The sequence below is a fragment of the Natrix helvetica genome, assembly GCF_964273705.1.
Source record: "Natrix helvetica genome assembly, chromosome: 2".
NCBI lineage: Eukaryota > Metazoa > Chordata > Lepidosauria > Squamata > Natricidae > Natrix > Natrix helvetica.
Window position 1 is genome coordinate 217,102,567 of NC_138552.1, and position 16,265 is coordinate 217,118,831.

Consider the following 16,265-nt stretch of genomic DNA (forward strand, 5'->3'; position numbering starts at 1 on the left):
GCACCACATCTGCTCTGATTTGGTATAGACATGTTCCTTAAATTTGCCCCTTTGGTCCCGAATCTTAAGTCCTCTGTTTTGTGGGAAACTCTGGGTAATTTCTAACAGGGTGGATGGGAATTAGGTCATTTTATGGAAGTTCTAAATCCCAATATTTTCTCTCCTTAGTACCCACTCCTGGTTAATAATCAGTCATAGATTGTAAATATAGAAAGAAAAAATAGAAACCAGTCCCATCTGCATGTTAGTGCAGTAATTGCAATGGTATGTGGGAATGATTTTGAGGGATGAGGAGAAGATATGTTTCCTAGGGAAGAGAGGGAGAAACCCCAAAGGTCGCTCTTTGGAAGGACCTGCCCTAGGAAGGTGGCACAGTGGTTAGAATGCAGTACTTCAGGCTAATTGTGCTGACTGCCAACTGCAAGCAGTTTGGCAGTTCAATTCTCACTGGCTCATGGTTGACTTCCATCCTTCTGAGGTTGGTAAAATGAAGATCTAGATTGTTGGAAGCAATATGCTGACTCCGTAAACTGCTTAGAGAAGGCTGTAAAGCACTGTGAAGTGGTACATAAATCTAAGTGCTATGTCTATTGCTAATGGATCAGCAGCTAAAAGTACTTCCAGATTTACAAAATTTCGTTAATATAACCGTACAGTAAAATAAAATTAGTTCATCTGGGGTTTTGTCTGCTTTATGTGGGAGAGATGACACTATACAGCATTCTTAACACATAGTTATCCCTGTAGAAACACCTGCCAAGAAGAGAATATCGCACCATTGAACACTTAGTTGAAATACCTTGGGGGGGGGGGGGGATGAAAAAAAGTTACATTGATGCCTTTCTCCCTGCCAAAACTCTGGGTGGATTAAATACAAAAATAACAAAAAAGCTGAAAAAAATAATTCAAAGATTTTTTTTAAATAACACTATTAATCTACCAACCCCATAACAAAACTCCTTATATCTAAAGACCAATTTGTGGTTTGTAATCTGGAACAACTCTCAACATCTGCCCCATGTTCATGTTAGTCCTTCAGAAACGTGAAGCTATATAAAATAAATATATAAAATTATGAGCCTTGGTGGTGCAGTGGTTAGAGTGCAGTACCGCAGGGTACTTCTACTGCCTGCCGGCTGCCTGCAATTTGGCAGTTCAAATCCCATCAGGCACAAGGTTGACTCAACCTTCCATCTTTCCGATGTCAGTAAAACGAGGACCCAGATTGGTGGGAACAATATGCTGATTCTGTAAAACTGCTTAGAGAGTGCTGCTATTACTTTTCTCTTCATGAAGCTAAAAATACTCAATACTCCCCACTCTTCCTCATAAGTTTTTCCTTCCAAGACACTTATCATCTTGACACCACTGCAGAATAGAGAGGAACTATGGCTTCTCCTGATCTTGACATTATATTGCATTTGCTATTTTTGCATTTTGCTCATGTTCAGCTTGCATTCCGTCAAGACTTATAGATCTTTTTCTTATGTAGTGCTACTTAATACAGTTCCCTCTATCTTAGAATTTTTCCACTTATTTTTCCTATCCCAACGTAAGATTGCATTTGTTCCTGATGTGATCATTATACTATCGTTCACTAAAGCAGGGGTCACCAAGCTCTCAGACTTCAGGTAACACCAAATTCATAATTTTAAATCCTGCGGACCAGTAATATGAATTTTTAAAAAAGTTAAATAGTATTTAGTGCAAAATAAAAAAAGCAAATAATTCTTCTGTGGACCACCAAAATTTTCTCATGGACCACCGCTTGGTGACCACTGCACTAAGATATTTCTATTCCCCCTGTATTTCTGTTGTCTCAGATTTGATATCAGATGTTCTAATTCTTCATCCATGTCACAATATGCCACTGAACATTTTCCTGCTGTTTGATTTGGAAATACTGGCATACATTCACTGGCTATAAATGTTCGAACAACTCAATGCATCTATAAATCAGATAATCTTTAAAATAATCCCAAAGCAGATGTCCAGCACCTTTCTTCTCTGAAGTGCTTCTACTGCAAGACAATAACTGAACCACTATAAACCTATCAAAACCTTTAATGATATCATGATTAGGCTTGGGTTGTGAAATGGATATTAACCATATTTTTTATTAATACTGAGATGGTATGATTCCCATCTGTCCCTATTGTTTGAGAACAATGCATGATATTGCACTGCATAAGAATTTGGTACTGTTAAGAAAAGAGAAGAAGAAAGAATGCTACTAAACTGCCAAAATATGTGGACCAGATTTACTTCAATTAAATTACATCTTGATACCTTTAAATTCATTTTCTTAAACCTGAGTATGATGCCAATGATATAATACTTTACAATGCTTTTCTTTTCAGTTTAAAATGACTGAATGGCTTGGATTCTGCTTAGATGTATAATGCCAGTTTTTCATTAATGCCTAAATGCTTTGTTTTGCTATTCATTCTTAGTGGGATGAGAATGATCAAACTCTTCAACCTTTTTGTTGTAGTTAGTTTCCTACCTAGATGTTGTAGATGGGCTTATCTCAGTGTTTTTTTCTTTCCTGTGACTATGCTTAGTATCCAAGAACTAAGGAGGAAAAGAGTGACATCTCCCCTCTTACGAACCTTAGAGTCATAAGAACATAAGCGATGACCTGCTGGATCAAGGCTGGTCCACCTAGCCAGCAGACTGTTCTCACAATGGCTAACCACCTGCACAAAGAAGCCCAGTAATCTCCCAGCAAATACTGGGAGTCAAACTGCCATCAAGTCTAAAGGTCATTGATCCTCATAACTTCCATGAATTGTTTCAACCGTTTTTTTAAATCAGCCAAGCTGGCCAAATCCTATGGTAGCAAATTCCAAAATTGAATTAACATATTTGTTTAACTAATTCTTTCCCTTTTGTCTATCCTGATTCTCCCAGGATTCAATTTGACTGAATGACCTCTAGATCTAGTACTTTGGAAAGGGAAATTTGCATAATCTTGTTCATCTTAGTTATGTCCTCTTTGATTTGCCTCCTTTCTAGATTAAATAACCCCAAATGTCATAAATCTTTCCTCATAGGAAAGCTGTTCCAGTCCCTTGATCATCTTAGTTGCCCTTCTCTGAACCTTCTCTAGCTCCACAATATCCTTTTTGATGTGCCATTACCAGAACTGCAAAACTGCACAATATCCCAGAAGTGGTTGCACCATTGATTTATCAAAAGGCATTAATAATACCGCCATCTTTATTTTCAATACCATTTTTATTAATTCCAGCATGCTGCAGACCTCTTCTTACAGTAGATACTGGTACACATTGTGTCAACACCTTTATTGAACACTTTCCTCATAGGTTACTGCTATGTCTGATCCCTTTAATTTATATGTGCAGTGAGGATTTGGGCATCACTTTACACTTGCTCCCATTGAATGGCAACTGCCATTTTGCCTCCCACTCCCTTAATGTGTAGAGATCCCTTTGGAGCTCTTCACAATCTTTTATTCTTTTGCCATTCTGGACAATATTCTAGTTACTAGATAACTAGTCACACCTCAATTCCACATAATTTATAAATGCATTTCAAAACACCAGTCCTGGGGGACCCCACTGGTTATCTGTAAATGTCCATTTACTCCCACTCTTTGTTTTCTATTTGTTTAGTCAGTTGCTTATCCACAAAAAGATCTATTCTTTTATTCCAGGGACTTTATCAAAGACTTTTTGAAAAATGAAGCAGATGATACCTAATAGATGATACCTATTGGCTCTCCTATATCCACATGTTTATTGATGTTGTTTAAAAAAACCTCTAGTGGTTTAATTAGACAGGACCTTTCCTTAATGAAGCTATGTGGGGTATCCTTGAGCAAGGCCTGTGTCTCCAAATCTTCGGTAATTTCATTTTAAATAGCAGTTTCCACTATCTTCCCTGGAGCAGCTGTTAAGCTGACAAGCCTATAATTTCCTGGAACTCCCCATGAGCCTTCTTAAAAATTGGAGTTACACTGGCTCCCTTCCAGTCCTCAACTGCAGAGTCCCATCCTCTGGGTGGATTTTTATTTATTATGTGCAAAGAAAGTAAGGATGCCTCAAATCAAATTTGACTCCACATAAAAGCATTTGCGCAATTTTCTTGGAAGCAGTCGAGAAGTGGTTTGTCATTGCTTCCTACTAGAAAATATGCTTTCAACTTCCCAGTTTAGACTACCGCCTTGGAATTCCCCCATCCAAACATCAACAAGGCTATCTGGTTTAGCTTCCAAGTTTATCAAAATCATCCAAAGGCTGTCTCTAATGGAGGGAGACATGGTCCTCTGATCAATACCAATAGCACTTAGACTTATAAACCGCTTCACAGTGCTTCACTTAGACTTATAAACAGCCCTCTTTAAGTGGTTTACAGAGTCAGCATATTGTCCCCAACAATCTAGGTCCTCATTTTACCCACCTTAGAAGGATGGCAGGCTGAGTCAACCTTGAGCCTGGTGAGATTCAATCTGCCAAACTGCTGGCAGTTGGCAGAAGTAGCCTGCAATACTGCACTCTAACCACTGTGCCACCATGACCCTATAAAGGCTGCCTCTAATGGAGGGAGACATGGCCCTCTGATCAATGTAATGGAATCAGCATCATGCTGCAACTCTGTTGCAATGCTGCAACTCATGCTGCAACTCTGAACATGTCTGTGACATCACAATGCATATATAAAAAGGAAGGTCTTGTGGTTTGACAGCGCAATGCTGCTTTTGTCATTCTGCCCCAATGTCCCTCCAAAATTTGGATGCTTGGCAACTGGTTCATATTTATGACAGCTGCAGTGTCCCTGCAGGATCATGTGATGACCTCAGAGATGGGTTGCTGCCAGTTCAGTCCGGTTCGGCCCGATTCGGCCAAACCGGTAGTGGAAGTCGGGCCTGGGTCGCAGAACCAGCAGGCCTGACATGCCCCTGAACTGGTTCCCTTGCCGCTGCTCATGTTGCCACCATGTTGAATTTTAGTGACTGCGCCTGCGCAGTTCCCTGTAAATTGTTCTGCACATGCATTCTCTCACAGTTACGGCTATTAAGCCTGGTTTCACCCAGTCTGTATGTGTACTTAGTAGATCTGGTATTTTCCTGGAGCATCTGAGTAGCTTTGGAGTATCACATGTTGGCGATTGGAGCAGTCACATGGAATTCTAGCCTGCCAGTTATTATATTGTGGAATGTGGCAGTATCTAAAGCTTGCACTTGACTCAAACATGTGTTCTTTGATCTAATGCATAGTTTTGCTGCCAGAACAATGATAGTCAGTTTAATATGTTTCATAAGTACGCTGTATACCAGGCTGCCAAGCTGATGAGCTGATTGAAAACAGCTGTCCCCCACCCCAATGTCATTAAAAATATTATCAATGTATTACTATCCTGAAAGGTTTATGATGGTTGGAATACTCAATTGTTAAGGTAGAAATATCTTAAAGTAAATTTGTTTGACAACATTGTTATCCAACAATGATTATGATTAACAAATTATGATTAACACATTTATTTGTGAGATATTTTACCTCTCTCATGAGTCCACTAGCAAAACAACCACATTTAAGGATAATAGAAATTGTATAGAAACATAAATTTTATAATGTAAAAGTATACACATTATAAATAAAGATAATATTGATTATATACCTAAATCATCTAATAACTGCACTTTCTTGGTTTCAAGAAATCAATTAAAAATGCATTTATATAAAGTAAAGCAACATAAAAACTGCACAGAGCACATTGCAAAAAGTAAATGCAGAATGAATAACGATATTGAGCCATGGTGGCGCAGTTGTTAGACTGCAGTACTGCAGGCTACTTCTGCTGACTGCCAGCTGGCTGCAATTTGGCAATTCAAATCTCACCAGGCTCAATGTTCCATCCACTCAGCCTTCCATTCTTCTGAGGTCGGTAAAATGAGGACCCATAATTGTTGGGGGCAATATGCTGACTCTGCAAACCACTTAGAGAGGGCTATAAAACACTGTGAAGCTGTATATAAGTCTAAATGCTATTGCTATATTAACAATAACAAAAGTGCCACTATTATAAGATTACCATTAAAAAAAACAGGACAAGGTTCTAACAACATTGACTTGATTTGTAACTGCATAAAGAAATATTAAGTTTTGGCATGAAAAAGACTAATGTAGGCAACAAGAGAATTGTTCTAGGCAAGATGTCCACAAATGACCCCCATTGGTGGAAAGACATTCCTCTTAAGACCATCCATCTTGGCTTATAGTATTTGACAGGCACCTGTGGAGAAGATTCTCAGTTACCTGTCAGATAGTTATTCTCAAGTTGACTATTATGGATCATAGAAGTGGACCAGTTGAGATTTTGGCCTGATTCAGCACAGTTGTTGCTATGAAATGCCCCTGCAAATTTTGCCATGATGGAATCAAGTATCTTTTATGGAACTTTGAATGGAACTTGCTGTTGATAATGCTAACCAAAGTGCCATGGGAAGCCTTGATTCTTCCTGATGTTACTGATATACGGGTAGTCCTTGACTTACAACAGTTCATTTAGTGACCATTTAAAGTTAAACCGGCACTGAAAAAAAGTGACTTTTTGGGCACTTTTCACAGCTACGACCTTTGCAGCATCCCCAGTTTCATGTGACTAATATTCAAATGCTTGGCAACTGGTTCATATTTATGACCATTTCTGTGTCCCAGGATCATGTGATCCCTTTTGCGACCTTTTGATGAGCAAAGTGAATGGGGAAGCCAGATTCACTTAATAATTGGGTTACTAACTTATCAACCACAGTGATTCACCTAACAAATGAGTACAAGAAAAATCATAAAATGGAGGCAAAACTCACTTAACAAATGTCTCATTTAACAACTGAAATTTTGGGCTCAATTGTGGTCATATGTCAAGGGCTACCTGTACATTATTCATGAAACTCAGCCTTCTAAATAGTTTCAATAGAGATACATATTTTCAGAATGGAAATAATTATACCCAGAATCTCTCATTCCTACTAGTACAACTTTAGTCTAACACTGTGACTCCCTTGAAAAATTCCTGAATTTGTTTTAAAAAATTTAAAAGCATTATTCCTTTTCTTTCTTTCTTTTTTTTTTCAGAAAATTTTATTGGTTTTTTTAACACATTTACTAGGAAAAGGGTATGTGGAATAATATACAAATTTTGGCAGTTGCAAGTATGGCAGACGCCCCCTCCCTCCAAACTCATAGTATACATCTAGGTATAAAAACATTAATACATAATCATGTAAAATCAGCATATAGAAATAAAAGTTTTCAATCAACTTATATATTATAAAATATTTTCTAAATATAATTTCACTATTACTTTCGGTATGTTTATGGCAATGTGGTTTTCTTATTCATTTTTGTGATCTGAGCTTTCTTGGTATTGCCCCTTCCCCCCCCCCCCCCGCTGGCAGAGCTCCGGCCCCTCCCGTGTCCTGTATAACCGTTGTAGAGTCTTCTGTTTTTTCTAGGTTTACTTTATTTTTTTCCATAAAGGCCTGAGCCTCTATGGGTGTATTAATTCTAATTCTTGTCTCCAACCAGAATATCAACATCCCTTCAGGCATCAACCATCTAAACCACACCCCTTTCTGGTATAATTTATTCGCCAATTGCGAATAACTTTTCCTTTTCTCCCTAATTTTTTGGGGGATCTGCTTCAAGATGGTTATCTCCCTATCGTGGTATGTCAATGTTTGCCCCCTTTGTACACCCAGAATTGTGTCTCTTGTGCTTTTCCTAAGGAATTTAATATGAACCTCCCTGGGTACATTGTGTGTCCTGGCATATGCTGAATTCACTCTATAGGCCAAGTCTATCTCCCACTCCATCTGTTGTTTGTCTTTGTGTATATATTCAGCTAAAATGTTGGTCATAATGTCCCTTATATTTTCCCCATCTATTTCTATAACATTTTGAAATCTAAGATAAAAGGACATTCTCTCAAATTCTGTTTTCATTTGTTGAATATCAAGTTCTTTGTTACTCTTCTGTAAAACTTCCACCCCCCCCCTCGCCTCCGCCACCCCACCCTCCACAAGGTCCAGTCTCTGTGAGTTCTTATAAATTTGGACTTGATTCTCTTTAATTTCTTCCTTCATTTCCTTTAATTGTTTCTTAATTTCTTCCTGGCCCTGTATGAGTTGTTGAAGCATTTGCAGCAAATCCAACTCTGTACTCTTAGGTTGCATCATTTCTGTAATCTTTGACTGTGTGGCAGGGCTGGATGTTGCAGATGTCGGTGCAGAAGTAGCAAAGCCAGGTTTTCCAGGTGGTGGTCTTTTTGGAAACATAGTTTATAAAACAGAGAAGTCAGTCAGTGTAGAGACTGGACAGCTGGAGAAGTAGAGCAGGCAGATGAGTCCAGGAGGCAGAAGATCCAAACAAGTGAGAGTTTCTTTGGTCAATCTAGCGTTAAGAAAAGGTTTCCTCTCCAGAAGGTTCAGAAAATAGCAATCCACAAGAGATTCTTCTGGGTAGTACGGAGACAAAGACCGGAAGCCTGAGTTTTAAAGGTGGAGTCAGGTTTCACAGTTCATGAAGACAATGGAAGTGTGCCATCTTGCCCTGCCAGCTTTGGGCTCAGAGGCATAATAAAGTTTCAAAAGTTCACAAAGTTCTCAGGTCATCAACAAATTATAAAACTAAGTCCAGAGAAAATCACTTTTACAGGGATGAGGCATCATTAGTTGGCTCTCCCCCCTCCTCCTTCCTCCTAGGGGCAAAAGCAGAATTTTTTCAAGCCGCTTGTCCAAGGGGGGGGGAAATCCCCCCCTCTAACCGCACCTCCAACAAAGCTCCGAAAGTTTAACTTATAACCTTGTTGAAAAGTCCATCAATTCAACAAAGAAGGAATGGAGAAAGGAAGCACCTCACCATCTCGCCGCTGCTTCCTTCAATGTTGCGCTGCCCGATCGGCATGGAGCGAGACGCTTCGTGCCCTCCAAGACTGCTCCCCGGTGCCTAGAGCAAAGCGGAGAAGCCCCCACCAGCCGCCGCCGATGCCAGGGCCCTCCGCGAGCCGCTCCCTCGGCAGGACGCCTCTTCGGGGCGTCCTGTGCCCCCCCCAGAAGCGGGGGAAGCCCACCGGGAGAGCGGGAGCGGGCAAAGACTTGCCCATCGCCGTAGCCGCCGGAACCGGAAATCCCCCTTTTCTTTCTTTTCAGTGCTGAATTATTTCCCTGCCAACTATTTTCCTTCTGGACAGCAACCATCCCAAACAGCCATTCATTTCCTAGGCATAGATCTGGATCCAGGTTTACTTCCTAAATAGCAGCCCAGGTTTACTTCCTAAATAGCAGCCCTGTGACAGAGAATCAGTCTGAATTGGTGAATTGGTGTAGCAATAGCTTGATTGGTACTTGAAGTCAGTAGAGGATTATTGGAAGGCTAATAAACAAAAGCTGAATCCTAGCAAAATGGAAATATAGTGGACAAGTAGTTGTGATCCCCAATATAAGGGGCATTGTCTCTCTGGATAATTGCTCTATGCTTCTCCATAAACAATGAGTATTTTTATCCCATCACAATCACTGAAGGTTTCAGTGATTTTTAAGTAGTAGAATCTATTACTAGCTTAATAATAGGATAGTATGTGAGTTGAGACAGGATTTCTGTGACACATGCATTAGGGTAACTTCAATATTCAGTTACTACAACCATTGAAGCACTCCTTATAACATTGCTTTACAGTATTACTGAAAGCCACTTCAAGTTTAAAATAGATGAGCAACTCTATCAAGAATATGAACTAAAAAAAGCAGATTGTGTACAAACTAACTGAGATGGAGGGCATGACCCCCCCCCAACACACACACACACACACACACACACACACACACACACACGTAACAAAGTATTGTCTCCAGTTTGCCAAACTTCTAGTGTACCTGAAAGAATTGATTTTGGACTTAGACATTCCACTGCAAAATATGCCCTAAGAAAATCCTAGATACAGGGGTGATGAGGAAGGGTTTCTATCTCATAATTGGCAGGTGCTTCTCTACCATTATTTATGTTGTGACAATTAAAAAAGGGCCACAACCACTCAGGACTCACCAGAAGGAAGTTCTCCATTCTCCTATCCTCTATCAAGAAGTTTTCCCAGCCAAGTAACTGTCTAGTCTTCTTCTCACTAACCACAAATAGCATTTCTGACAAAGATTTCCAGTTTGGGTGATAGAACAATTCCACGTTGCCAACATCATTTGAGTTCTAGGTATCTGTCATTCTTATTTGAATGCATGCTCTAGTTTAGACTTAGGAAAAGATTACTCCCATTCAGGGGAGGATTGCAGCGAGCATTCCTGCTGGTTCGGTGTGTGCGCAATTTTGAGTGTGTGTGGTCACTTTGCTCATGCGCACGGCAGAAGCATGTTCTGCATGCAAGCACAGTTGCCCATAAATGGGTATGTGCATGTGCAGAACATAAAAAAGGGGGGGAAACATGCCGTGCTGACCGGGGAACTGGTTTGGAGGCGTGGCAGGCCTGGGTCGCTGCTGGTTCCATTGACCCAAGCCAGCAGATCACTACCGGTTCAGCCGAACCGGTAGGAACCCACCTCTGCTCCCATTGCTTCACCTTCAATTAACAATATTTTGTTGTATCTATCTTACCTTGTTCTTTTTAGGGCTTGAAGGTTTATCACTTTGGTACTGAGTTAAGCAGTACTCATTACCATGTTAGTCCAGACTCTATAATTCATTGCACTACTGGTTGATTACCACAAGCATTAATACCGATTCTGTCAAGAATGCAATGTAAATCCAATGACTAATGAAGACAGATGCACTAAAGAAAGTAAACAACTTTTTTTTTAACCGCAGGTAAGATGATTACATTGAGATTTGGTATGGTAAAGATGGCAAATGTTATCAAAATCAGATCAAGAAAAGATGAAAAGAAAGATGGGTTAAGGAATTACAGGACATGAGAAGAGGAGGGGGAAGGTTACCGTTAATAAGACCAAATTTAATAAGGTCCATAGCTACTTTTATAACCATAACATCTCTTGAATGGAGGCTCCACCCCTGAGCACAAATGAATATCAATATCTTATTAGCTCATTTTGCCATAAAGATAATCCTGCATCTCACTCCTACAACAGGAATTCTGCTAGCTCATCACAGCACCCACAACGGCCAGCCGACTCTCCGCCTCTTTCCATATCTAACTACAAGCAGACATTTTTCACAGCTGGGCAACAGATGGGATCGAAGTGAAGAGATCATGGCAGCACACAGACCCAGAGTTTCTCTTCTGGAGGTGTTGCAGGGGCACACGGTTGCCAAGAAGGGCTTTGGGAAATGTGCTCCAGGCAATTCAGCGTGTGTAGCACACTTGGACGCTTTGGGAAAAATTGCAGCATCTGTTCTTTTCCCCCTTTCCCCCCGATTCCCACAAACAACCCATTCTGTAAGCCTGGGTCTCTGTGTGTTTGCAAGGAAGGATCATCAATGCAGCTGATAGAAGCCGACACATATTTCATTACCATCTGGTCTTTGACTGCTCCAGGAGAGGACTTTGTATTCTCCTTTCTGCTCAGCCTTTTCTCTGTGAATTTCTCCCATCCCATTGTTTTGTTGATATTGACATCTTTCAGCCACCTGTCACGTCTTGTCTAAATGTGAGATTCTCAGTTGTGGTGAAAGAGAAAATGTATGTGTGTGCGCGCACATGCATACACACACACACACACACACACACACACACATCTCAGTTGCTTTTGAAGGAATGATCGTTGTTTACCTCCATAACTCAACATTATATCTTGAGCTATTTGATGATGAGTTATCTATTTTTTTTTTCATCTAGGCAAAATAATAATAACCGAAATGCAGCAGGATGGTTGGTCAGGAAAGGATGTTACTTGTCCTCCCTTTTTTCCCCTGATATCTGGAAATAATTAGACTTTGATCAATTTAGTGCAAAAAAGATATATTGAAATTGCTCATAGTTGGGAAAGAGTTCTTTGACTTACATTCCAACATATCTTTTTACAATGATTAAAGCAATTGGGAAAACTCATGCCTAGGGGTTGTCACATGTGAAGCAGCTTTAAAGAAAGCAGCTGACCTTCTGATCTGAATTTACCTTTTGCTACTTTTGGGTCTATTTCTGACCATCAATGAGTTTGGGCCTGTTCGTCCTCTTGCTAACCAGCTTTCTTCCTGTCCTTCAGTCAAAAAAGAAATATGTCAAGTGCAAAGTATTACTTTCAGATCCCATGTTTACTACACCTCACTAACAATGCCAGTCAATATCGTGGTCCTCCCATTGTTTAATGCAAGGTAAATTCAGGGAAATGATTGGATGGTTCTTTGCCTTTTTTCCTCTTTCTGCATCCACCCAATGTTATCAACTGTTAGGAAAACCAGCCACAAGTTCTTTTACTGAGTGTATGATGGGTTGAGGTTGGGAGGTACTGTCAGAAATGGTGATCTTACAATAGATCTGCTCATCATTTGGAGCTCAGCTATTCATTAGCATCCAGTAGTTTTACCCTCCCTATAATGTCCACATGGAAGTCCTTGTGCTGTGGTATCAGAAAAGCTCTCCTTCTCCTGGAACGACTACACTATCTTCAGTCTATCTCTGGAATGGACTAGCAATGAGATGGAGGGTATGTTTCAAAGACATGATCTCAGGTGATAAATTATTAGCCAGACATCATGGCAAACTGAACTTGTTGGTAAAACCTACAAATATGTAAATTCTTTAGTGGCATTCCAATATGCCTTCTTTTCCTGTAAACACTTCCTAGAACATTTTCAAATGAAGAAAAGTGTGGCCTATGCTATAAATCAACTCCTTTGGCTCTATTACAATTGCAAAAAATTATGAGGCTTGGGACAATGCTGCACCCTTTTTATTGCTTAAACTCTTTATAACAATGTTATATTGAAATCCACTGATGCTCTGTTGCTCCAAGCTCTGCCTATCTTCCCTCTTATTTCATTTACAAGATACTTTTGGTTTTTAGTGGAGGAAGGATGAGTCCATTAGCAGAGATCCTTAATCTTTTTGCTTAGAGTTCAAGACAGCATACATGGTAGATGGCTCTGCATTTTATCACCACAATAATAACTCTGTGTGATGAGTCAGAGAAAGATTGGCCCAAAGTCATCCATTATTAGTCCATAATCAAGTGAGAACTTGAATCGGAGTTTCTCCGGATCATTTCTAAAATGTTAGTCAAAATGCTATGCTGGTTCTCAGTTCATTAACAGATGGAAAATAAATTGTGATACCATTGCATACATTGGTCAAGTTGATTTCAGGTGGCTTCAGAATGGAAGCAAATTGCACTGGAAGTAGAAGATTAGAGCCAGTCTTCTCTGACCAAGTGACCTCTAAATCTGTTGGATTTTATTTTCATAATTGTATGTTGAGGACACAAAGATGGAGAAAACTGTGTTGGACAGATCTGTGTACAACTTCCGGTCTCATTTTAAGGAAATTAAACACCCTGTATTTCAAAGGCAAGATAAATGGCCGTTCTGGCTTTCAAAATATTACTGTAAACAAGTTTTTAAGCAAAATGCAGATATAAACGTTTTGGACATCTTGATCACAGCTGTTAGAGAAGTCATCCTAGTGCACTTTGGGAAAGCAGCCAGTGAAGTCATTATTCATAATTGACAGGAATCCACATATATGGTTTTCATGCTTGAAAGAGTGTATACTTATTAGAAATATGCTGAACATTTTTTATTACTGCATGGAGATACAGAGGGTTTTTTTTTTTAAAAAAGTGTTCTCCTTAACTACAAGAACATGTTGCAAAGCAAATATTTGTAGCTCAGTTCAATCTTATATGTATCCATATGTTGTCCAGCACTGAAACAAGCTTGTTTCATCTGGGGTGTTATGTCTGGAACACCAAGAATCTCTGTAGAATTAACTTCAGAAATCTGCCAAAGAACCTTGGATTGCCACGGTGTAGAGGTGATTCAGAATGTATTCCTTGGAAGATTCTATTTCCAGAACTTTAGGTTTTACAGATAGCTACTCTTAGGTATTTAATTGGCAACATCATTACTAATTGCATATGCACACAGAGATACATTCACTTTCAAAGTCAACATTCAAACAAGTAATTAAATCATTAAGCAGATAAATCATATACAGGTAACATAGGAAATTACTTTACATCAAATTAGACCATGGTGTAGTCTTACTTCTTCAGAATTGCTTACTTGACCAAGGAGTAGCTGCCCAAATTTTAGACAGAAGTCTGCCCATCCCTGCCTATAATTCTCTAAAATCTTTCATGTCAAAGCTTGTACTGTCCACCATCCCAAAGCTCTTCCCAAATTATTTTGTTATACTGCGTGCAAGTATGTAGTTGTGTGAGAGATGGAAAAGGATGCAACGGTCTGAAATGAGAACTGCAGAGGGATCCAACAGAGAGTCTTTCAGTCACTATTAGGGTTTTTCCTAGAAGAAGAAAAAAGAGGAAACTCCCTAATGGGTGATTGTCTCTATAAAAATATGTTTAAATGTACGAAACAATAACTCTTTTACCAGTCTCATATTTAAATTGATAAAAACAAGTGTCCAGGCATAAGTAAATTTCCTCAAACTGACTTCTTAAGGAATTATAATTGTACATTCACTAAAAAAATAAATAAACATATTCAGACCCTTCACAATATCATGGTTTTCAGATTGTCAGAATAGTTAGACGTGTGCGTGTGTTTGTGTTTCTGAGTCCTCCTGTCTAAAGTTCTGTCTTCACTGATGTTGCTGAGCTACAACAGAGACAATGGCTACTGCTCATTAAATTAATCATAAAGAGGCATTGGCTTAGCTCCTTTCAGTCTCTATTCCAAGAGTGGAAACCAGCTAGAGGTGCCAACTTTTCAATTAACCCCTGCAGCTGTGCCCTTAACAATTGCTGGATCAGCAGGAATTTAAAGGTGAAGCATCAAGATCAATAGGACCATGTTTTTTATATGACCATCTTTTAATGCCAAGACTCAAATGTCGGCAAATTTAAATGCAGCAAAGGGAAATACAACCCCAAAACATCTACATTAGCCTAATTTCTAAAAAAAGTAGATAAAGTTTAGAATTAAGTATAAAGCTGGAAAAAAAATCTGTGTAGAACCAAACTAGCTCAGAAACTAAATCATTATAAGATAGAGTCCACTAGTGCACTCTTGAGGAAGGAATTTTAAAGATGGGGCACCAACACAAAGGTGGCCTTCTCACTAGTTGGTGCCTATTATTCAGAGAACCTTCTTAAAAAATATTTGGCAACTTATTTTATATGCCTTGCTTTGTATACCAAAAGCAACCAGATTCCTTAGTTAATTCAGTGCCATCAAATCAGGCTTGGCACCTGGTGACGATCAGACAAAATCTTGTCATCCCTTCCTGAGCCCAACAGCCAATCAGAGCTTTTCCAAAAAATATCCATTAATCACCCTGATCCTGTCAATTCACTTATCTGTCAATTCCTCCTTCTTTCTACTTTTTTCAACCTAGGAAGCATAATTATGCATTCCACAAGGCCAAAATATATTTTTTCCTAGGGAACAGCCAGCCTTTATTTGGTCCAGAACTGATTGATTGGTTCTCCTTGATATTCTTCATAATCATCTCTCTAATTTGAAAACACATATTTGAAAAAAAATAATTTATATTTTCTTTTCTCACTTTTTTTTTTTTTTTGCTGCTGTCCGGCTTCAGTAAAGCACATTCGTGCTGTTTAAGTATTCTGATCTGTTGTCCTTGAAATGTCCTTATTCTTCCTGATCCTGTCTGAATTTGGCACCACTTTCCTCCAAGGATTAATTTCTTTTCTGCAACACACTTTGCTGCAGTCCCTCTGTATTTCTCCTTACACCTAAGAAAACAGAACTTGTCTAATGCCTTTCCCTTCTTCAAATGCACATTTATTAAGGTGCAGGATGACATTAACTTCTAATATTTAATATGAAGCTCAATTTTTCACTTTCCATTATCTTCTTCTAATGAGCTGTCATTCAGTGCTGATGAAAGGTAACATCCTCCATTGTATGTAAGGACAGCTTGTTTAATGAAAACAGGATAAGCTGCATGGATATAGTTCTGCTTTCCATTACTTTGCTGTCATTTACTGTCAGTTAGTAAAAGAGGCTTTACTTTCCTAGATTTAGGTTTATGGCATAAAGCATATCATCTTTCTCAAGTCAGAGTGGCATGTTTTGCTTACTAGAAACTTGTCATCATGGGCCATCTTGCAATTGGTATATTTGGTATGCAGTATA